General features: G+C 40.6%; 2 long non-coding RNA genes across 2 annotated transcripts in view; both read right to left on the bottom strand.

The window, feature by feature from the left end:
- The window catches only part of LOC144454986 (uncharacterized), a 269329-nt gene that overhangs the window by 162401 nt on the left and 81812 nt on the right, over positions 1–25116 (bottom strand). The window lies entirely within an intron of this gene.
- The window catches only part of LOC144454960 (uncharacterized), a 36804-nt gene continuing 24590 nt past the window's right edge, over positions 12903–25116 (bottom strand). Inside the window, exons 3-4 of the long non-coding RNA XR_013483506.1 lie at positions 15275–15408; positions 12903–14783 (exon numbers count right to left, since the gene is read on the bottom strand). This is a non-coding gene — a long non-coding RNA (uncharacterized LOC144454960). The remainder of the gene's footprint in view (positions 14784–15274; positions 15409–25116) is intronic.

Here is a 25116-nt window from a genome sequence, read left to right as displayed (position 1 = left end):
GCCTTCGCTCTCTCTCTATCCAGTCATTCGTTTAAGGCCTTCAATGAATCCACAGGATCATAGGACCCGAGATCAAAAGATTGGAGGGACCTCAGAGATAATCTACTCCAATCCCCTCATGTTACAGAGGTGATTTCCCAAGGTCATGCATAAGATTTTAGATACAGAGTCTCAAGGGATATCAGAGGTTATCTATCCAACCTACTCAATGTACAAATGAGGAAACAGAGGCCCAGACAGAAGTGACTTGCTTAAGATCACACAGAGAAATACAGATCTGGTGCTGAAAGGGATTTCAGAGGCTATGTAATGAAACCTTCTCATTTTAATGATCTGGGAACTGAAGCTCAGAGGCCTTAAGTGACTTTCTCAGAGTTATTTACACAGGTCCTCAGTGACAGAGGCAGGATGTGAGCCCTGGCCTCTTTGACTCCAAATCCAAGCTCCTTCCATTCAAAAACAAAATGGCCCCATTGCCAATCTCCACTTCCTCTTTCTGTGTCCAAATAAGGAGTGTTGTCAAAAAGCAATGTCTAATTTGGTGACTCCAAGGTGAGGGGAAATGAGAAGGAGGGCAAAAGAGCAAGCCCAATTAGTTCTGGTAGCCAAGCTAACACAACATTTTCCAGGGAGTGCTGTTCCCTTCCTCTGTCTCATTTTCTACCTTACCCTCTCCACAGAGCCTAGCTCTGTGCTGGACAGGAAGTAAAGGCCCAACAAATGAGGTTTTTTCTAGAGTGAACTGACTTAAAAGCCAATAAACAAGGAAATGATAACTCAGATTTTCTTTGGCCTTCATCACGTCAGTGCTTTCTCAAAATTGTTGAGCTTAAGAAGTGTTTGCTAATTGTTGCAACTTTCCCACATAGACAAAGTTCTTGAAGATTTTCCTTCCTCTTTTGTCCCCCTGCCAGACCTTGGAATGGAAAATAGAACAAAATTCTCTGTTGAAATTCACATCAGTGTATTGGTGAAAAAAGCTAAGTCAAGCATAGTTAATCATTGCACAATGTTTCTGTTACACTGTACAATGTTCTCCTGGTTCTGCTCACTTCACTCAGCATCAGTTCATGCAAGCCTTTCCAAGTTTTTCAGAAATCTGCCTGCTTATCATTTGTTATAGCACAATAGTATTCCATTACATTCATATGCCACAACTTGTTCACCTGTTCCCCAATTGATGGGCATCCCTCAATTTCAAATTCTTTGCCACCACAGAAAAAACTGCTATAAACATTTTTGTACATGCAGGTCCTTTCCCCTTTGTTATGATCTCTTTGGGATAGACTTAGCAGTGGTATTGCTGGATCAAAGGGTATGCACAGTTTTGTAGCTCTTTAGGCATAGCTCCAAATTGCTCTCCAAAATGGTTGGATCACTTCACAACTCCATCAACAATGCATTAGTATGAATTAGTATTCCAATTTTCTCATATCTTCTCTAGCATTTATCATTTTCCTTTTAGTCATATTAGCCAATTTTATAGACAAGAGGTGGTACCTCAGAGTTGTTTTAGTATGCATTTCTCCAATCAACAGCAATTAAGAGTATTTTTTCATATGACTGCAGATGGCTTTAATTTCTTCATCTGAAAACTGCCTGTTTATATCATTTGACCATTTATCAATTGGGGAATGACTTGTATTCTTATAAATTTGATTCTGGTCCCTACTTTTTGAGAAATGAGGCTTTTATCAGAAATGCTGGCTGTACACATTTTTTCCTAGCTTTCTGCTTTCCTTTTCACCTTGGTTGTACTGACTTTGTGCAAAAATTTTTAATTTAATGTGATCAAAAATATTCACTTAGCATTTCATAACGTTTTCTGTCTCTTGTTTGGTCATAAATTCTTCCCTTCTCCATAGATCTGACAGGTAATCTATTCTTTGCTCTTCCAATTTGATTAAGGTATCACCCTGTATGTCTAAATCATGTACCCATTTTGATCTTATCTTGGTTTATGGTGTGATATGTTGGTCTATGCCTAGTTTCTGCCACACTAGTTCCCAGTTTTCCCAGCAGTTTAGCCAAATAGTGAGTTCTTATCCCAGAAGCTGAAATCTTTGGGTTTATCAAATAATAGATTACTATACTCATTTACTACTGTGTCTTGTGTACTAACACATTTCACTGATCCACCACTCTATTTCTTAGTCAGTACTAAATAATTTTGATGATTGCTGATTTACAACAGTTTTAGATCTGGTATGGAGAGTCCACCTTCGTTGGCATTTTTGTATGAACTGCCTTGATATTGTTGACCTTTTGTCCTTCCAAATGAATTTTGTTATGATTTTTTCTAGCTGTATAAAACAATTATTTGGCAGTTTGAAGGGTATGGCATTGAACAAGACCACCAATTGAGGGAGAACTGTCGTTTTTATTATGTTAAGTTTGCCTATACATGAACAATTGATATTTTCCCTATTGTTTAGATCTGACCTTATTTGTACGAAATGTTTTGTAATTGTGTTCATATACTTCCTGGCCATGTCTTGGCAGATAGAATCCCAAATATTTTATATTGTCTACAGTTATTTTAAATAGAATTTCTCTATCTCCTGCTGCTGGCTTTGTTGGTAATATATAGAAATACTGATGATTTACATGGGTTACCTATATATACCACAACTTTGCTAGAGTTGTTAAGGAATTCAAGTAGTTTTTTAGTTGACTCACTGGGATTCTCTAAGTATACTATCACATCATTTCCGAAGAGTGATAGTTTTGGTTCTTCACTGCCTTTTCTTTGATTTCTTCTTCTTCTTTTATTGCTAAAGGTAATATTTCTAGCACAATAAGGAATAATAGTGGTGATAATGGGCATCCTTGTTTCACTCTGATCTTACTGGGAAACCTTCTAGCTTATCTCCATCACATATAATGCTCGCTGATAGTTTTAGATTGATACTACTTATCATTTTAAGAAAAACTCCATTTATTCCTATGTTCTCTAGTGTTTTTCCTAGGAATGGGTGCTGTCTTTTGTCAAAAGCTTTTTCTTCATCTATTGAGATAATCATATGATTTCGGTCAGTTTTGTTATTGATATGGCCAATTATGCTCATAGTTTTCCTATTACTGAACCAGCTCTGCATTCCTGGTAGAAATCCCACCTGATCATAGTGTATTATCCTGGTGATAAAGTGCTGAAATCTCTTTGCTTATATTTTATTTAAAATGTTTCCATCAATATTCATTAAGGATATTACTCTATAGTTTTCTTTCTGTTTTGACTCTTCCTGGTTTAAGTATCAGCATCATATTTGAGTCATAAAAAGAATTAGGTAGGACTTCTTCCTCGCCTATTTTTCCAAATAGTTTATATAGCAATGGAATTACTTATGAGCCCTTCTCACCAATACAATCATCTACGACAATTCCAAAAGACTCATGAAGGAAAATGTTATCCACATCCAGAGAAAGAACTATGGAGTCTGAATGCAGATCAAAGTACACTATTTTCACTTTTTTTTTCTCCCGGTTTTCCCTTTTGTTCTAATTCTTCTTTCACATGATTAATGTGAAAATATGTTTAATATAATTTTATATGTATAATCTGTATCAGATTGCTTGCCATCTTGGGAACAGGGAGAAAGAGAAGTGTGAAAATTTTGGAACTCAAAATCTTGTAAAAGTGAATGTTGAAAACTTTCTTTACTTAAAATTAGAAAAAAATACTATTAAGTGGGAAAAATCCACATCAGCTCTTGGGGTTAGGGGGTCGGAGGCTCAGGGAAGATAGGGTGGGGGAAGGGGAAAATAAGGAGGAGAAGAGGGGGGCTAAGATGGGGTCTGCTCGACGACGTCCGGGGAAGCGGGGCGTCCTTGGAGGCGGGAATAAAAACAGCCGCACAATGACAGGAAAAGTCGGGAAACAAGGGATGGGGGGGGCTCCGCTCCCCAATACGCTCTTTACCCCCAGGACCGGAGGGAGGACCAAGAGAACCACTACCCCCCTTCTGGACTCAGCCCCAGACACTGGAGAAGGGGGAAGGGGAGGGGGGACTTCACAAGGGCTCTCGGCGGGCCCCCACCCCCCCATACCCAGGCCTGGTCAGGGAGGCAGACCTAGGGATGCGGGAGAAGAGTCTGAGGGGCCCAAGAATAAAGTGGGGTACAGGGACAGGGGCGGTGTGAGTACCTCCAGCAGCAGCGCTACCCCGCCCCCCTCAGCTGAACGGACTCCCCCCCCACCAGGGCAAAGAGTCCACCAACCCTACTGCGATGTCACATCCGGAGGCGGGGCTTACCTCAGCCAATGGAACACAAACAATAACCATGGAGAGGGCGGGGCTAACCGCAGGATGCTGAAGAGGGAGGGCCCTGTGGCCTCAGGCGAGGACGGGGGCTCCCCTTGTGGCCCCTGGCTGGGCCAGAGAGGGCCAAGGCCCTGTTTCCCTCACCCAGGCACGGACTAGGCTCATTCAGCCAGAGCAGAGGCCCGGGTTTCTCTCAGGCGGGCCTGGGTCAGGCAAGGGCGGAAAAGTGACGCAAGAAGCACCAGAAACACACCCTAGTAACCCCGGCAGGTGCAGTGTGGGAAGCGGGGGGCGGGCCGCCTGTGGTTTAAGTTCCGGGGCAGTCAGTGTTGTGTTTCGTGGGCTCTCAGGCGCATATCCTTCAGGTGAGGCCCTGCAAGCTTTCAGTGCTGCCGTAGTGATCTGGTCAAAGACAAACTCTGACTTCTGACCTGTTCCGAGCTCTGCAGTCTCCTCATCTGGGTTCCTGTCCGGGCAGCACCAGGGGGTTCTCCCTGTGTGGATTTCCAGGACACTGCTGCTGGACTCAGCCACCGTCAGCCTGCTGGAGAACTCTGCGGGTTCAGGATAGAAGTGTAGACTCCCTTCGGACGGGGGTTCCTGCTGGGGTTGTTCCTCAGCAGACTTCAGACCGGGCTGGAGGCCGGAACTGAGACCCCCCTCCCCCTGCTGCCGGGGTCTCAGCTGCTGCCTGCTTCTCCCTGTGCTCCCTGCTCAGCGCACAGCCCAGGGTCACTGCCTGCTCCTCACCCCTCTGGCCCGGGTTCCGTCCTCAGTGTTCCCTGGATCGGTGACTCAGAAGGGAGGACTCAGCCGCAGGCCTGCCAGTGGGCCACTGTTCCTGGGCCCTTGACCAGGCTCAGCCCTTCTCTGCTGGGTCCGGGGCCTCCTCGCACTCTGGTACCCATCCGCTCCTTGAGCTGAAAAGCCCACCGTGGCTGTCCCTGTCCCGACCCTGACCCAGCGTCCACAGACGGCTCCCTCTGTCTCTCTCTCTGACACCCTGTGCTGGAGAAGGAGGCGCCCAGGCAGGCATTTCCCAATCGGGGTTGGGTCTAGTGACTTCTCTGCATCTGTAGATTGATTGTGGCTTCCTGCTCTACCTCCACCATCTTGACTTTGTGTGTGCGTGTGTGTATGTGTGTGTGTGGGCGTGTGTTTAAAGGAAGTGGTGGACATGGAGGGTTTCCTGTTGCATCCTCATTGTATGTCGAGCTGTGTATATGGGAATGCTTTTTGTGTATGTGGTTATGGTCCGCACAGAAAAACAAAAGAACGTGGCCTGTCAGTTCTGAGGTACTTAAAACGCAGCATTTAGAGCCTGGAGGGACCGCAGACCCATATGGGCACTGAGTGGCAGCCAAGTGTGACAGCACACCTGGACATGCAATCATTATTAGAGCAGGTAGAGGGATTCTACATAGAAAGAAGTTTTGGGAGTGAGCCCCTTAGGTTGGGATGATGGAAGATAAATGGATAGGTAAGAAATATGTATGCCCTGGGAGAAGGCAGAAAAGAGAGAAAGAATGGGGGAAATAATCTCACAGAAAATAGGTGTGCAAGAAAGAACTTTTACCCTGGAGTGGAAAATGGTTGGGAGGGGGTAGCCAATGCTTGAATGTCAGTCACATCTAAATTGCTTTAACAGGGGGAAATATCTATATCTATATTTATATCTGTATCCATATATACTTACTCAATTGGACATAAAAATCTATCTTACCCTAGAGGTAAGTAAGAAAATGGGAAAAGAGAAAAAAAAAGTAGTGATAAAAGGGTGGGCTGATAAAAGAATACAGTGGTCATATGCAAAATCAAAATGAGAGGAGAGACAGGATAAAAAGAGAGAAGGAGAAACAGAAGAAAATAGGATGGAGGGAAATGTATAGTTTGTCATCCTAATTGTACGAATGTGATGAACTCCCTCATAAAATGGATGCGAGTAGCAAAATGGATTAGAAAGCAGTATCCAAAAATATGGTGGTTTTTTTCATTTTTTTTTATAAGAAACATACTTGAAACAAAGAGAGAACCATGAAGTTAAAATAGGGGGCTGAAGCAGAAACTGTTATACATCACCTGAAGTAAAAAATGAAGGCGTAGCAATCACGATCTCAGACAAAGCAAAAGCACAAATAGCCCTATTAAAAGGGGTAGGTAGGGAAACTACCTTTTATTCAAAGGAACAACAGGCAATGAAGTAATATCCATAGTATACATATATTTGGGAAACGGCATATTATTTAAATTCTTAAAGGAAAAGTTCAATGAATTATAGGAAAAAATAGACAGGAAAACTATAGTAGTGGGGTACCTCAACCTTTCCCTCTGAGAGCTAGGTAAACCTAACCATAAAATGAATAAGAAAGAAGTTAAGAAAAGTAATAGAATTTTAGAAAACTTAGATATGAAAGACCTTTGGAGAAAACTAAATGGGAATAGAAAAGAGTATAGACAGACAGTGCTTTATGTAAATTTACATTATGCAAATTGGACTCTGTAAGGAATTCAATAAGAAATCTGCATTCCAAGAAAACGCCTATGTAAACTTTACCATATTGTACTGGGATCTCTTTCTGCTCCGCCCCTCAAGTTGGTGTTGTGTGGCCTTCTAATGAGGGGGTATGTGCCCAAAGCTGAGATCTTTGCCTGTTGCCCCAAGGGGAATCTGGCTCCCATTTGTCTAAGGGCTCCAGCTCCTCATCTCCCTTTGGAAGTCTTAGCCCTACCTTTTGATTTTATTCAGATGTGCCTTCACCCCTTGCCCTAAAAAGAATCTGGCACCCATTTTTCTACAGGCCCCAGAAAACCCTTAAAATTTTCTTACTCTGGTCTCTAAAGGTTCCTTATGGACTCTCCTTATCTCCCTTTGAAAGCCCTATCCCTACCTTTTGATCTTACTCAGATGCCTTTCATACTTCTTCCTTCCAGTTCTCATTATATATTCCCACGGTCTGTTCAATCTCTTAGACATTCCAATGGGAATTCTCACCTAGACCCTTTTCCCAGCCCCGTCCCTGGTCACCCAAAGTTACTTTAGTGTATATAAGATCCACCCTGGCCCCCATTTAAAAGCTGAGCTTTTCTCGTGCCCACTCATCCTTATGGGCATCACCTGGCCTATGTGGTTTATGTCTAATGAACTTTTTCTCTGGCTGAAAGAAGATTTAGGTTGAATTCATTGAGGCAGGGACCGCATGTCATGAACTTGGGGTCCCAGTACCCCTTAACCTCTAGATCTCATCACTACCACTAACAACCCCCTCCCCCCAAAGAAAAAGCTAAAAAAAAGTCCTCCAAGTGGAAGCAGAGGAACAGATCTGCAGAGAGACAGCCACCACCACTGCTGAATCAGGGCTTGGCTTCAGACATCCAGTGCTGAGAGAGGAGACCTTGGTTTCATTCTGTTCACATGTCCAAGAGTTTGGTCCCTGTGTTTTGTTATTTTGTCCATCCATGTGTCTATCCCTGGTCCCCACCGTGTGTAGCCTGTCCTCTCCTGAATGTTTCCATGTGCAGCCCCCATGTGTCTCCCTGCCAGCGTGTTCTTTCGATTCTAGACAGGCCCTCATGTGGCTGGCCCCACCAGCCATGTGTTCCTCCTGCTCTTCCTTCTCTGTGCCCAGACCCCATGTGTCCTTCAATCATGTCTTGGCCCCTCCTCCATGGGGCTGAAGTCCCCTTCCTGCCTCCCTCCTGCCCTTTTCCACATCTATGGGCAAATTCACATTACATGAAGGGTCTGTGGAACGGTCCACTTATATTGTTGTTATTGTTTAGTATTTATTATGTATTTTATTTTTCCCCAATAACATGTAAAAACAATTTTTAAGATTCATTTTAAAAATTTGGAGTTTGAAATGTTCTTCCCTCCTCCCTCTCAACTCCCCCATTGAGCAGGTTAGCTATCTGATATGTTATACATGTTCAGTCATGCAAAACATATTTCTTTTTTTTTTTTCCAGCTAAAGACAAGGTTTATTGGAACATTTACCATATTGGGCAGACTCTTAAGGAGTCTGAACATTAGTGAGCTATTGGCTAGATTTTAAGAATCTAAGCAGTGGCTAGATTATAAAAATCTGAGCAGTGGCTAGATATTAAGAATCTAAACACCTTAAGTGAGACAAGATGGACCTTATATACAGAAAGACTGTGGGAGGGATCTAGGAGTGGCCAAGTAGTTTGAGGTGACTGGAGGAGGGGTCTAAGGAGGATCTTGATGGGAGTGGCCAGTAAACTGGGGTGAGCAGAATTCCTGGGACCTGGACCACTTGGCCAAGGGAGAATGGATCCTAGCTAAGATTAAGGGTGGGAAATGGCTGGGGGCCAAAGGGAGGTACTAGGCTAGGTTAAGGGTAAGGGAGAATTGGGAGATTGGGTGTAGCCATAATGAAAGGCCAATTGGTGGGATTATAGCCTCAGGTAAATGCCAGAGATTTGGACATGTGGGAAAGTCCAGGGTTTTCCCATCCTCATCATTCCCCCCTCAAACAAATGGGAACCAAATTCTGTTGGGGTAATTAGGAGCGAAGGTCTTGGCTTCTGAAACTGCTTCCTGCTGGCAAGAGGCATAGAGCTGTCCCTGCCTCGAGGGGGTCCCAAACAGGTAGTTGACTGGAACTGAGCACAGGCTGCATCCAGGGAATGATGGGGGACTTTGGCTAGTACCTGTGGTTTGCTACCAACTGTAGGTGAATGGCCTGTAGTCTGGAAGACACAAATCTGACAGAAAAGAGTGCAGGGCCCAAATATGAAAGGATAAAACATCCTTAGCTCTGTTTGGATTCAGATAATTCAGTTTTCCAACCATGCAGATCAAATCTACCTCATAGCCAAATTCAGGAATAGCCAGGTAAGTAGCATTCCTTTTCAAAGGAACATAATGGGGAAACTGAGCCAGGAAGATCCCATCTTAGACTGAGGGTAAAATTGTCCTCTCAGCTTTACCTGATGCTGACTTCCCACCAGTATCACATTCTCTGAGTAGCTTGTGGCATTTCTCTGAGATGGTGGATTATTGATTATCGATGGATTATGATCCATCAGATAACTCAAAATAAAATCCTATGATTTTTTACCTCACATAGCAAGTTTTACTAATCACAGCTTAAAAAAAAAAAACTTTTCCAGGATTTACATCTCAAACTTAAAATTGTCCTGGTGTAAAAAGCCAATCATTAGAGACTATTCCTATATATGTAAATTCAAGCTTTTTGGAAAGTTTCCACATGAAAATAATGACCAACAATAGCCAAATTATCTTAGTGGTAACCAAATTATGAAAAGTTGCTTGACATAACATACAAAAAGTTCACCAGTTTGAAAGTTGAAACAAATCCATTACCAATCAGGTGACTTCAATTTTGTTAAATGCCTTTCTTGATTACTTTACACAGAAAATCAGCATCTCATCATTAACAGTTAAAATTACAACTTTGAAAGAGCTTGCTTACCCAAGTTCAGAGGTCAGCTTCTTTACCTTGACCAGAATGTGCTGAACCTAGGTGATGCTTCTAGGCAAAGGTTACCCTAGAGCCCAAGGCCGTTGCCAGTGGGACCTACACTGTAGCTGCTGCCCCTTCCCCCTCCTTTCTTTCCCAGGTGAGGGAGGGCAAAATCAAAGGTGAGGGGTAAAGGGTGAAACTGTCTTCTCCTATGAGAGATACCCTCTTGACTCAAGGGAAGGGAGTGGGCCAAAGGAGCGACCAAGGTTGTAAGGAGGAGTTTCAAAACTCCTTAATGATCAATCACAAAACCTCCAGAATCTGCCAAGATATTTTTAGCTGCTCTAACTTTTCCCTGTAACCTCCATGAAGGAGGATTCAGGGTGTAGAGGGAAGGGAGTAAGTAAGCCTCAGGGAACCAAAAAGGAAATGCAGTTTTCCCAGTTCCCTAGCACCGAGAGAATTGACAGAATTGAGCGTACACTTCCTGTAGGGTGTCCAGTCTTATCCTCTATGCTGCAGAAGGTGTACCCGGGTCTATGGCCTCGAACTGACCCAGTAGACCAAGAGCCTGAGAGCATCAGGCCTAGTGGGAAACAGCTTTGTAACTGCCTGAAAAGCACCTCCAAGCTTTGATGCTTGGAGAGTGACACCAACGGCAGAGCAAGAAGGGGGGGGGGGCTTGCATACCTTCCAGTCTTGGCTGGAGAAGAAGTTGGGGTTAGGCAGTTTCCCCATACAGGCCACCAAAATGTTGAGGTTTAGAGGTTCAGAGGTGCTGGGACCCCAAAATCAGAACACATGGGTCCTGCCCAAAAGAATTTGACCCAAGCCTTCTTTCAGCCAAAGACAAGGTTTATTAGAACATTCGCCATATTGAGCAGACTCTTAAGGGGTCTGAACATTAGTGAGCCATTGGCTAGATTTTAAGAATCTGAGCAGTGGCTTCATTTTAAGAATCTAAGCAGTAGCTAAATTATAAGAATCTGAGCAGTGGCTAGATTTTAAGAATCTAAGGTAAAACATATTTCTTTATTAGTCATGTTGCAAAAGAAAACACAGACCAAAAAACAAAATTCTCAAGAAAAATAAAAAATGTTTAAAAAGTAAGCTTCAATCTGTATTCAGACACTACCAGTTCTTTCTCTGGGGATGGATAGTATTTTTCATCCGAAGTACTTCCGAATTGTCTTGGATCTTTACATTACTGAAAAGAGCTAAGTCATTCATAGCTCATCATCTTATAATATTGCTGTTACTGTGTACCATGTTCTCCTGGTTCTACTCATTTCACTTTCCATTAGGTCATGTAAATATTTTTAGGATTTTCTGAGACCATTCTGATCATCGTGTCTTTTTAGCAAAATAGTATTCCATCACATTTATGTACCACAACTCATTCAACCATTCCCCAGTTGATGCTCATCGCCTCAATTTCCAGTTCTTTGCTACAAGAAAATACTGCTAAAAATATTTTTGTAAGTATAGGTCCTTTTCCTTTTTTAATAATATCTCTTTTGGGATTCAGACCTAGTAGTGATATTGCTAGGTCAAAGGGTATGCATGATTTTTATAGCCATTTGGGCATAGTTCCAAATTGCTCTACAGAATGGTTGAATCCGTTCATGAGAGTGTCTGCATGTCTCAATTTTCCCACACCCTCTACATCATTTGTCATTTTCCTTTTCTTTCCTATTAGCCAATCTAATATGTGTGAGGTAGTACCTCACAATTTTTAACTTGCATTTCTCTAATCAATAATGATTTAGAGCATTTTTTCATATGACTATAGATAGCTTTGATTACTTCATCTGAAAACTGGTCATATCTTTTGATGGTTTATGTGGTGGGGAATTGCTCTTATGTCTATAAATTTGACTCAGTTCTCTGTATATTTGAGAAATGAGGCCTTTATCAGAGGAGCTTGGCTTCAAGAATTTTTTTTTTACCAGTTATGATTGCTAACTGTATTTCTCTCCATCCTATTTCCCCCCTTGTTTATTGTATTCTCTGTCTCCTTTCACCCTATCCCTCCTCAAAAGTGTTTGGCTTCTACCGCTTCCCCCAGTCTGCCTTCCTTTCTATCACACCCCCCTTCTCTTCTGCCCTTCCCTTCCTAATTTCCTGTAGGGTAAGATAGATTTCTATACCCATTGTGTGTGTGTGTGTGTTATTCCCTCTTTGAGCCATTTCTGATGAGAGAGCAAGGTACAACTGTTCCCTGCCACCTCCCCCCGTTCCCTTCTACTGTAAAAACTCTTTTTTGCCTCTTTTATGTCAGATAATTTACTCCCATTCTACCTCTCCCTTTCCCTTTCTCCTAGTGCATTCCTCTTTATCACTCCTTAATTTTATTTTTTAAGATTTCATCCCTTCATATTCAGCTCACACCTTTGCCTTCTGCCTATTTATACTCCTTTTAACTGCCCTAATGGTGAGAAATTTCTTTTGAGTTACAAGTATCATCTTGCACTGCAGGAAAGTAAACAGTTTAACCTTATTAAGTCCCTTGCATTTCCCTTTCCTGTATACCTTTTTATGCTTCTCTTGAGTCTTGTATTTGAAAGTCGAATTTTCTATTCAGCTTTGGTCTTTTTTTAATCAAATATTTTATTGATAATCTAATATTGAAAAGTAATATAATGTTGCCCACAACCAGATAGTACATGAAACGGAAAGGCGTGAAATAAATGTGAGTTGTGGGCCAGGCAGAGCAGTAGAGACTGACTCAGTTTATTCATTTAAGGGTACAGGATATATAGAGAAAATCCATCCTAACTTCAAAGAGTCCTCTTCGTGAGACACTCCCCGAAACGTCTGCTAAGGATGTGATAACATACATTTCCTCCTTATCAGAGTTCCTAGGTAGGGTTGTAAATTCTAAGCCTTTTTCCTGGTGCCTGTATAGAGGAGTGACTATGTAAATCTAAGGTTCAAAGAGTGAGAAGGAATGTCTCAGGAGCCTCCTAGCAGGGAGAGATTTGGAGAGCCCTGCTTCTTAATTATTGAGCCCTTTGGGTTAAAGCCTGGGCAAAGGTCAAACTCTGTCCTGGATCTTAAACCCATATTGGACTCTTAAGAGCGGCCCTCAACAATATAATACCTAAGACTTGTTTTGCTATTCTTCACAGTTTAATAAATTCCAAACAGTAAAATATCATAACTTGTTTCTTTAGTACTTTATTTTCCCCCCAGTTGCATGTAAAAACAATTGTCAACATTCCTTTTTGAAACTGAGTTCCAAATTCTCTCCCTTCTACCCTCCCCACACCCCCTCATTAAGAAGGTAAACAATTTGATATAGGTTATACATGTGTAGTCATGCAAAACATATCCATAATAGTCATGTTGTAAAAGAAAACATAGACAAAAAAAACTCAAGGAAAACAAAGTTAAAAAATGCTTCAATCTGTATTCAGATACCATCAGTTCTTTCTCTGGGAATGGATAGCATTTTTCATCATAAGTCCTTCAGAGTTGTATTGAATCTTTGCATTGTTGAGAATACCTAAGTTATTCAGAGCCAATCATCTTACAATATTGTTACTTTGTACACAGTACATTTCACTTTGCATCAACTCATGTAAGTGTTTCCAGGTTTTTCTGACAGCATCCTGTTCTTCTTTTCATATAATATAGTATTTCATCCTAATCACATACCACAGCTTGTTCAGCCATTCCCCAATTGATCGGTATCCCTTCAATTTCTAATTCTTTGCCCCCAGAAAAGAGCTGCTATAAATATTTTTGTACATATAGGTCCTTTTCCTTTTTGGTGTTTATCTCTTTTGGGATATATACCTAGTTGTTGTATTGCTAGGTCAAAGGGTATGAATGGTTTTATAGCCCTTTAGGCATAGTTTCAAATTGCTCTACAGAATGGTTGAATCCATTCATAACTCCACTAACAGTGCATCAATGTCTCATTTTTCCCATATCCCCTCCAACAACTTTCCTTTTCCTTTTCTGTCCTATTAGCCAAGCTAATAGGGATGAGGTAGTACCTCAGAACTGTTCTAATTTGCATTTCTCCAATCAGTAATGAATTAGAGTATTTTTTCATATGGTTATATATAGTTTTGATTGTGTCATCTGAAAACCGATCATATCTTTTGATCATTTATCTGGTGGGCAATGGCTCTTACTGTTATAAATGTGATTCAGTTCCCTATATGTTTGAGAAATGAGGACTTTATCAGAGAAATGTACTTCAAAATTTTTTCATAGTTACTATTGGTAACTGTATTTCCCTCCATCCTATCCCCCCATTAATTCTGTTGTCTCTCTCCTTTTCACCCTGTCTCTCCTCAAAAATATTTTCCTTCTGACTGTGCCCTCCCCCAATCTGCCCTGCCTTCTATCACACCCTCCCTTCTCCTCCCACTTTCCTGTAGGGTAAGATAAATTTCAATACCTGATTGAATGTGTATGTTATTCCCTCTTTGAGCCAATTCTGATAAGAGTAAGGTTCACTCATTCCCCCTTCTTCTTCTCCCTCTCCCCCTCCACTGTAAAACCTTTGTCTTGCCTCTTTTATGTGAGGTAATTTACCCCATTCTGTCACTCCTTTTATCTTTCTTCCAGTACATTCCTATCTCACCACTTAATCTTATTTTTTTAGATATTATTCCTTCATATTCAATTCACATCTGTGCCCTCTGCCTATGTGTACTCCTCCTAACTTCCCTAGTAATGAGAAAGTTCTTATGAGTTATAAATTTTATCTTCCCATGTAGGAATGTAAGCAGTTTAATCTTATTAAGTCCCTTATGATTTCCCTTTCCTGTTTACCTTTTTATGCTTCTCTTGAGTCTTGTATTAGGAAGTCAAAGTTTCTATTCAGCTCTCATCTTTTCATCAGGAATGCTTATAGGTCCTCTATTTCAATGAATGTCCATTTTTTCCATTTCTCCATTTTCCATTTCTCCAGCTTTGCTCAGCAGGAGTGTAGGGGTGGAGGCACTGGATGGTTGGAGTGATCCAAGACTTAGGATGACAACATGATGATATTCTAGTTGAGGAGAACAGCTTGAAGTAATAGTAGTGGTGCTGGGGATGAAAAAGGGGCCACACCCTGCAGAGATAATAAGGGGGATGAAATGACAGGATTTATTTAAGTTATTGGATATGGAAGTGATGGAGAATGAAGAGGAAGCCCAGCTGTGCAGTGAATACAACATTGCAAGTGGAGTCAGGAACACCTGAGTGGAACCCTGCCTCAGCTAGCTATGCATCCCTGGGAAAGTCATTTAACTGCTTTGTGCCTCGGTTTCCTCATCTGTAAAATTGAGGTTGGCTATGGTGGCCTCTCATGTCCTAAGCCATGATTCACCTCATAATGGCCTGGATTCACTGTCCCATATTCTCCCATTCTGTCTCCTTAATTGCTGCCTTACCCACCCTCTTACCCCTCGGGATAAACACAGCGCCTATGTACAGTGCTTGCCACATGGTAAGCACCAAAGAAATTCTTGCTCTCACCTCTCTTTCTCCTTCCCCCCCCCATCTATGACACCTTGGGAAGTCAACATGGAAAATAGAGGTCTAGAACAGTGGTCCTTTTACCTGGACAGACTGAGGCAGAGAGTATCTGGGGGTGGATCTTTTCTTTAGGAAGTCTGTGGAGCCAGTGAGGCCCTTTCCCCTCAGGGAAGCTCTCCAATCGTTCTTTGGATGACAACATTACTCCAGGGCCTGTACTGGGGAAAAATTCAGAGTACACACCCACACATATGAATGTGTTAACAGTCATAATTATTGTTCTTTTACAAATTGCCTGTTCCTCTGATGGAGCCTGGAGAAAAGTATAGTGATAGAAAACTGCTAAAGTTGAGAATAATGATGCTTGCAGGACAAAGAAAGTACAAACATCAAACCAGCAGATGCTGGTAAAATCACCAAAGCAGGTAATATCTTCAGGAAGAATTGAGAATTTATGGTGGCTAGGGTCGGTTTTGTCAGAAAGTTCCGTGAGTCAATGGAAAACTAGTCTAGGAGATAGGAAGGTGGCTGGGAAAGGCTGATGGAGGATGGTGTGAGGGAGAGCAGGGCTTGTGGTTTGGGCAACAGTCTGACTGCTCTGCATGATTCCATAAGGAGTGGTATCCTGGCCAGGACACTGAGCCTCTGGCAGCTCTGGGGGAACTTAAGTACCCACATAAAGATTGGGGATGTGAGAGTGGTGTCAAGGATGCCCCTTGGCACTAACACTTCACCTGTGGTGGGCATATGGGTAGTAGAGTGTCTGTGGACCATACTGTCTCTCACTTTAACTTTTATAGACAACCACCCAGGGCAGAAGGAGAAACTGGCTCAGAGAGGGAAGGGAATTGTCCTTGGACACACAGGTGCTAAGTGTCAGAGGCAGTTCCAGAACTCTCTTTCCCAAAGAATCACACAGTGTGAAAGCTAGAAGGGACATGAGAGTCCATCGAGTTCAACCCTCTTCCTACAAGGAATTCCCACTATACTATACCTTAGAAGTGGTTATGCAGGCTCTGATTGAAGAACACCAGGGAGGGTCCAAGCATCACTTCAAGGGGGTCCATCTCACTTTAGGGCAGCTCTTAATGCTAGAAAGTTTCTCCTGACACTTGGCCCGGATTGCTACTCTTTACAACTTTTTTTCTACCTACCCCCACCCCATCTCCTATCCCTAAATAGTAGAGGACCTTGTATAGTGCTTTAAAGTTTACAAAATGCCTTAAAACTTAAATGATTTCATTTCACTCTTAAGAGATTCATCCCTAGGGACCAGGGAAGAAAAAATGGAGCAGGTGGGTAGGACTCTGTGGCTGTAGCACAAGTCTTGACAGTTTGATTAAGTTTATCTTGGACAGAGTGCCTGTAGGCAGTACTGCTGGCTCCTGGGATCTTTGATATTCCTTTAGAGGGCCTACTAAATTTCTTTGTAAGCTAATTTGCTGCAGTAATAATTTGTTGTTGATGAAAATTATGTCCAAACCTCCTATGAACTTAGAGTTCCATTCCTGAGTTTGTTGTGTCCTTGGATTGGACTTAACTGAGTGCTCTTAGAGAAATAGTCTCAATGGAAGCAGCACCAGAGATCTAAGACTAGTGATTAATACTAAAGCATCTAAATTTCTATAATAAGCTTTATAAGTAGGAAAGATCTTACTGTTTTGATCTGAATTCATTCCATGGCCTAGCAAGAGTTAAAATTACTGTTTGAACTTATCATATGTATAAGATTCGAGTCCTGAATGTATCTCATTCTTTCAGATTAAGAATGGTTAGTGAGGGATAAATAAGCTTAAGAAACAGAGAAGCAAATCTATTTAGAGTAGCAACTTATGATCTTAATGGAAACTTGATTTTACTCAGGATGTTATTAGGAACCAGAACATGTGTAGGAAGTTATGCAAACTACTTAGAGCTCACTTCAGCGATGTTCTCCAATGAATGTTAAACTATAGTCACACCTGAAACCCTGATGAGGGGAATTTTCTGTCTAAGACCTTGGAGACTGTTAATGAACTATTATTCTGAATCTAACTCCAGGTATGATTCACAAGGAATTGACTGAGCTACTGACCCATGACGTCAGCAACCTGCAAAGAGGTTTGTGAGCTACATCTATGAGCTACAAGAGGGTGTTCTCATGGGAAAGTAGGGAGAATGTCTTTTCTGCATGGCTGAGGTAGGATTCTCCTGACTCAGTTTCCCTACTATGACACCTGGCAGACTTTAAACCTGGCTCACTGCAATTGGTTACTATATCACTTCTGCCTCGAATTGACATGAATCTAGGGAAGCATTGTTCCCTTACTTTAGTTATGTATGTGTTCTTTCATGGCAAATTTCTATAATCATAAGTTTTGTAAGCATAAATATTGAATTTATTAAACAATACATTGATGCAGGAACATTGAAGGTTATTATAGTAAGATGCAAGTATTAGATAGTTATTTGGCCTAGAATTTCAGAATTAAGTATTCAGTCTTGACATCTGTTACTAGTTTATTCCTGTATAAGTCAGTGTCCTTTAATTTCTCATAATGGTATGGGAATAATTAGGCCAGGAGATTGTGGAACCAGGATATTATTCTGTTTCTTAGTTAATAGATAGTTAATGTTAAAGTTGTCTCAGTTTGTTACAATTAATTAATGTGAAAAGAAAAACAGCTTGTGACTTATTTGTAAATACCTTAAAAGAAGCATCCATTTTAATTAAGGATTATTTATTTTTACATGACTAGAACTTGGGTTTATTTTAGTATTTGATATGTACTGGTTTTAAATTAACTACTATGTATTGGAGTCTGTTATTAATTCCTTAGTAGAATCTCATCCTCCTGATGGGGGAATATGAATAGGAATGAATAATGAATTAATGCAAGATATAAAACTAGAAGTAATGCAGAGTATAAGGCTAGGTTCTAATTTTTCTAATTTGAGTTTGTTAAAATATGAGAATTGGCCAGGGTTCCAGTTTTGACCTTGTAATGGTGGGGCCTTGGGGGTTGAGTTAACTTTCATTATTTGCCCTGCTTATTGACAAGATAATTTAAAAATTGTGTTTAGATCAATCTTGTAGGAGAATGGACATAAGAAGGAAGATCTTTACAAGAAGAGAGTCTGCTGGACACTGTTTGAACAGCACTTAGACCAGAAGACTTCACCAGGTGATGTCCAGAGTTCCAGACAGCTGTATGAGAAGAGACTTCTGAAGCTTTAAATGGCCAATTTATTGTTACTTTTGGTTCCCTGTATCCATACTTAATAAGGGGACTGCCCCCTTTCTAGTTTGTCAATGCATCAGTCAATTTCTACCTCTCTTCTCCCATATTGTTTTAAGCCCCCAAAATGCCGTGATGAAATGTTGCCCAGTAGCACAGCCCCAGATAGAACCATCACTACGGCATTGCAAGGTTTAACCACTTTAACTGAGGAGTTGGCAGAGAACTCTGGGATATATAATTGATTAAAGGAATGGTTAGAATCCTAGTTTGGCAAATGTAAAAGGAATGGCTATATCCATTATCACTGACATAATTGTGGCTGCAGTAGTATTAAATGCTGTAGGATGTTCCATGCATTAGAGGACTGGTACCACGACTAATAGAGACCTTCCTCATTAAGATTATCCCAGTAGGACCCACGGTGGGAGTTCAGATGGCAGGCTCTGGCAATATAAGGATTATGATTGAAAGTATCAATGAGACTTCCCCCAGTGATGGAGAATGCAAAATCATGTTAAAGAGATTAGAGGATAAGAAAATTGGGAATGTGTGGAAGCCAGATCTTTACTAGAAAAGAAAAGGGGGATATTGTGAGAAAGGATTAGAAGTTAGGCTTCTGTAACAGAACAAGGGGATTCTGAGGACTTCCAAGATCTTGTGGAGAGTCCCTCAACCAATCAGAAAGTGCCCCAAACATTCCTTAAGAAAGAGCCCTGGAGGCTAAACCAGTTGCAACCCTTCTGGCTCAAGGACAGGGTATCAAAAGGGCAAAGGCTTTTCTCCTCTGTGCTTGCTTAATAAGCTTATTGAATATTAACTGACAGATCCCAAGGGCAGAGATAGGCGCCATTTTTGAACATGGGATGCCTGAAATGGGAGGACTTAACAGAACGTGGAGGAATGTGGGATGGGCTGTTCAGGAAGAGTGTTACTCAGATGAACTAGACCAATCCTAACCCTGGTGGGTGGAGTATGGATCTTACTATTTAAAAGTTGATTCTATCACTGAACCAGTGCCCACATGCCACTAGAGTGCAATGTGCCCCCTTCTCTCATAAGAAGTATAATAAAGGCTTTCCTTCACTTACTCCTGTAGTAGATTTTTGTTTCAGATTTTTCTAACAGTGGACCTATTGTATTGGAGGCTCATTAAATGTTTCAAACAGCTTTATTTCCTTCAGCAAACTATCAACTCCTGGAACTTGCTTGGCTTTGACTAGCTTAGTAAAATCTGTCAAGATCTTGACATCCAGGCGGCATGAGCCTGCAGTCCCATGACAGTATCTTTCCCTTGATCCACTTCTCCTTGTCTCCTACTCCCTTCTATATGGTCTTATTTTATACTATGTGCTTGATTTGATGATTCTGCAAGTCACCTTCATTACCACAAGTCAAGAGAGAGTCACCTTAGGTCTATTTTATACCAAATTAAATGACAAGAAATTACATTGTACTTTTTCTAGTTTCACCAAAAAAGATTAATTAAGTGATTTATTATAAAGCCATACAAGGTTTAAAAAATGAAGAGTGAATAAGGCCAGATGAGGATAGAAATGCTTGTTCATTGTATACGTGTATACGTGTATACAATGTATTTCTTTGCCATCCAATTTCTCTATGTGCGCCTTTCTAATTGAAGAAAAATTACTTGCCAAGAGTTATAGCATTTTCTAAATGTGAATCCAAAAATAGACATACTTCTTAGCATTACATGAATCTTTTACAAAAAGTGACCATGCATTAGGGCACAGATATATTGCAAATGATTGTAAAAAGGCAAAAATATTTACTACATCCTTTAAAAAAACCACACCACCATAAAAATAGTCATTGCTTTGGGGACCACTAACAACTGACACAGATGCAAATGGAGCCTTAACAACAAAATCCTAAAGAAGGAGGAGGTCAAATTAAATGATATAGAAACAATGAGTAATGAAGTTAAAGAAAATGATAATTGAGCAATTAATAATCATTTGTTAAGCACCTACAATGTATGAGACACTGTACTAAGTACTGTGAATACAAAAAGAGGAGAGACAATCCCCGCCCTGAAGGAACTTAATGTTTTTTTGGTGAGGGAGTTGAAGCCTTATTTTAAAAGTTTTTTCTTAATATTTTATTTTTTCTCCAATTACATATAAAACATTTTAAAACATTTTTTACATTTTGAATTCAAGATTGTATCCCTCCCACTTTGCCCTCCCTTCCCCTCTCCCTGAGACGATAATCTGATGTTGGTTACTGTGGGGGCCCAACTGGGGAAAAGCCATGAAATACAATAATTAGTGAAAAGCCATAAAAACTTAAACTCTGTGAAGGTGGAAACCCAAACATGGTGACCTGTGAAAAAATCATAACTTCGATATTGAATTATCACTTAGACAATGAGTCATAACTTAAGATATTATGACCAATGAAAGTCATAACAAGATTATCATTACCCATATGTGACTATTATATGATCAATACACAAACTTATGTTTGGCATAACACTGGTTTAATGCTCAAGCCCATGACTAAGCAGAAAACCAAAAATATCCACCAATCAGTACTGATGCACTCTCTAGCTCCTCCTCCCTGGGTCTGCTTTCTATAATTACCAGAGGGATTTTGAGGGTGTTTTGTGGGGTTCTACTGAATGGTCTGGCCCCCATCGCAGACTGCAGATTTCCCATCTAGTAAGTATTCCTAATGATTGATTAAACTACTACCTATAATGAATCTGGAGATCCCTGGCCTCTTCTTTGGTATCAAAAGGAATTCCCCACCCAGGGGAATTCCTGACCTGTTTACAATTGGCATTGTTGGCAGGATACCAAAGGAATGTCAAGGGAGTAGGGGATAGGCAGGGAGGGGGGAAATCCCTAGATGATATCCATGTGGGGGCTGGCCCTCTGTTGGACACATCTGGACCACCGCATAAGTAAGTATGGGGATGCCCTGAACACGCTGAAAGGCCTAGAGTCCCTTCTGATGGGATTATGTTCTATTAGGTTGGGCAAAGAAGGGAGACAAGTAGTGGCAGAAATGAGAAGGCCCCTTTTTCACAGCATTGAAGAAAAAGCCACTACCAAGTTCCTAGACTCAGAGGCTGAGAATAGAAAGATGCTGGAGGAATTCCACTTAGAAGAAACATGCAGAAACACTGGTTTGCCAGTTAGCCATGTTGAAGGGAGTTAAGCACACAGACAGGAAAGTGATAAGGCATGTAATTGTGAGACAGTCTCTTTCTCCTTTTCTCCCTCCAACCCTGGCTGACTGCAGCAGCTTGGGTAGGTGAACAGAAGAGAGAGAAAGAGAAAATATACTCAGTGAAGTGAAGATTATTTGAGTAGAATCAGAATTTAACTGGGGTAAATTACATCTTAATACCAGCTTGCCACTTTTACAATCTTTGTCAGTGGATTGACTGGAAATAGTGGACCCCAGGATAAGAAACGATTGCAATAAGTAGCAGTTGTATAAAATATAATGCTACGGTCAGTATTAAAATCATACCCCAGATTTTGTGTAATACCATTTGGAACATAGATCCAGGTAACTGAATTCATTCTGGTCACATTTTAAGTGAAATACTGTCTCTCCTAGTTTTTAAGATAAGACAGAATGTATTATATGATTTGACACTAAGACAAATTGGGAAAATACATAGATGTGAAATTTAAGTGGGTTACCTTAAGCAAGTTACCCCAGTTTACTTCACATGATTGGGAGGTGCCTAACACGGTGCCTGGCAGAGGGCAGACACTACCAATGTTAACTATTATTATTAGTTTCTTAATTAGATGTGACCAGTATATAATGCCAATTGTGATGAAATGACCAATTTTCTGTATAAGGTAATTTGGAAATACATTCAACAAGATTAAAGTCACCTGATTGGTAATGGGTTTGTTTCAAATATGTAACAACATGTCAAACTGGTAAACTTTTGTATCAGGTATGTCAAGTAACTTTTCATAATTTGATTGTTATTAAAGTTTTGTAACTGCCGTTTGGAGAACTGGAAATTTCCACCTTTGCCTGTAGTTAAGAGGAAGTTACTGCTAAAACAACGTGGCTATCACTTATGAAGGTTGTAGATTTTTAACTAAGTTATTTGAGGTTATTGTTTTAATGTTGAAACCTAAAACTGGTCATTGATTACTATGTGTGGAAAGGAGGGGATGAGGTGAAAACCTTATCCAGATTGGTTCTGCCCATTCACAGCAGTCTTCCTTGGGGTATGAGTTTGTGCAGCAGGATTAGTCTGTTCCACCTCAGGGGTAAGGGGTGTCAAAGAGCACAGCCCACAGCAGCTCTAAGGGTGGATACTCCCCAACTCTCCCCACTTAGGAAGACGGCTAAAGGTACCTCCAATGTAGGGCTGCATAGGGTGACTGGAGGCCCCATGTGCCAGTTACCATATACTGGAAACCAAAAAATAAACAAACCATGTCCCCTCTAGTAGATACCAGTGAAGAATACACAATGTTATATGGGAACCCTGAAAGACATCTTGGCAAGTGGGTAGCCATAGAAGGATATGGGGGAAATTCAGTCAGGGAAAAACAAACTAAATTAAGACAGAAGAGTATGTGGGCATCTGGAGGACAAATTTATCATGGAGTGGGAGGAGGGGCATTAGGAGCAGCCCCTTCCCTGGGGTCCCTGTCAATTCTCCTTATTTTGTAAAATTGCTAGGTTCCTGGAAATCACATGTGGGCAAGGTCATCAGCCCTGGGAAAAGAGCTTGTTTGGGTTATGGGGTTCCTAAACAGTGAACTTGGCTCTCCGAGGATATGCAAGTTTATATATGTATTGTAGAAATGTTTTCTAATGATTGGTTTTTACACCAGGCCAAATTTAAATCTGAGACAAAAAGAAAACAAGTGGAAGATGTTAAGTGAAATCCCTGAAATGACTCAATTCTTTCTGAATGATATGGGAATAATTAGGCAAAAATAATAAAAGTTTGTGAAACAAAGATATGAACTTATTAATTTGTGGGTGGAAATCAGAAACACCTTTAGTTTGTTTTGGGGAAGAGAATTTCAGTGCAATGAATTTTCTTAAAGAGATGTAAAGGGATGTTTTCTGCTGAGTAATGTTTTTGTTTTTTGTGTTACATAGATGGAAAAGTCAATTTCACTCAAATTTATTACTAACGTGGCACAAACACATTTTATTATAAACAACTTATTGATAGGTACTGATTTGGAATTAATTATTCAAGCATCCTCCCAAGTCTTTAATTTTAATTGGAGTAATATCAGCTTCTTGTAGGTAAATTCATTTAGGTAACTATTGAACTCAGGGGTGGAAAGCTTCTACTTGCAAGAATATTGTTACTTATATTTTCACATATAGGATTGAATCCTCAATGGCAACTGATCCTCCCAAAGGAATTCGAATCAGAGGGGAAACTTTTAAGAAAGTAACAAGATCAGACAATCCTGTATGTGAAATTTAAATGATTCTAATGGGGCATGTAAAAACCTAAATTTTCTTAAGCTTCAAGTAAACTCTGGGTTCCTACTTTGATGCTCCCTGTTAAGACCAGAACTCCAAGATTTTCATTGGTTTTTACAATATGAACTAGTTAATTAGGGAAGTCAAATCTGAGAGGCTATACTAACTTGTATTGAGATCTGTTTTGTAAAAGATTTTAGCAGGAACGTGTAAGGAGTCTCTACAAGCAACTTGGAATCAGAAAAACAATTCTACTGAAGGGTTGCCCCTGAGGAAAAGATATTTTCCAGACTGCCTCAAGAAAAGTTGTTCCAGAGAGCAGACAACTACATGTGACATCTGGATTCCAAGATGAAATTTGTTAATTAAATGGACATTGGGAATGGGTTGATGATCATCATTGTATATTCCTCCCCTTGAGAAAAAGGGGGAAATTGAGACAATTAAATTGTTCTGATCCCATTTTGTAACTGATTCTTTTTTGTGCCACCCCCAATATGTTGTAAAACTGCCCAAGCCATGTTTATTTTTCTCTGAACCTAGTTCAGAAACTCAGCTAGCCTGTACTAAGTTCAGAAATTCAGATCTTCCATTAATCAATCCCCAAATGTCATTGGCTCTTCCTTCACCTCCCCAGGGGTGGCATGGAAGAAAATTGTAACAATTATGGTAATTTTCTCACCGGTCATCTTGTTTTCCTATCTGTGCTTATATTGCTTACCAATGGGACCTGACTGTACTGTACCGAAACAGGCCCAAACACCCTACTATAGAGCCATCTCAGGGACCTTGTGGAAGATATTCAGAAAGAATGTACAGACAGCTTTTCAGGGGTGGATTATAGGGTCCTGATTGGGGAAAAGCCATAAAATACAATAATATGAGAAAAGCCATAAAAGCTTGAGCTATGTGAAAGGTGGAATCCTAAACATAGTGACCTGTTTAAAAAAAAATCATAACTTAGATATTGAATCATATCTTAGAGCCATAACTTAAAATACTATGACCAACGAAACCCATAATGACAATATCATGACTCATATATGACCGGTACATGATCAATACACAAACTTATATTTGGACGTAACATTGGCTTGCTGCCCAAGCCCATTACTAAGCAGAAAACCAAAAATATCCACCAATCAGAAGTGAAAAAGAAATTGAACAAGTCATCATTGAACTCCCTAAGAAAAAAATCCCTAGGCTGAAATGGATTTACAGGTGAATACCGCCCAACATTTTTTTTTAAAA

This window comes from Phascolarctos cinereus, unplaced genomic scaffold (assembly GCF_003287225.1).
Source record: "Phascolarctos cinereus isolate Bilbo 61053 unplaced genomic scaffold, phaCin_HiC Scaffold_8;HRSCAF=390, whole genome shotgun sequence".
In the NCBI taxonomy this organism is placed as follows: Eukaryota; Metazoa; Chordata; class Mammalia; order Diprotodontia; family Phascolarctidae; genus Phascolarctos; species Phascolarctos cinereus.
The sequence above is the reverse complement of the archived record's forward strand: the minus strand, read 5'-3'. Positions and strand labels throughout refer to the sequence as shown.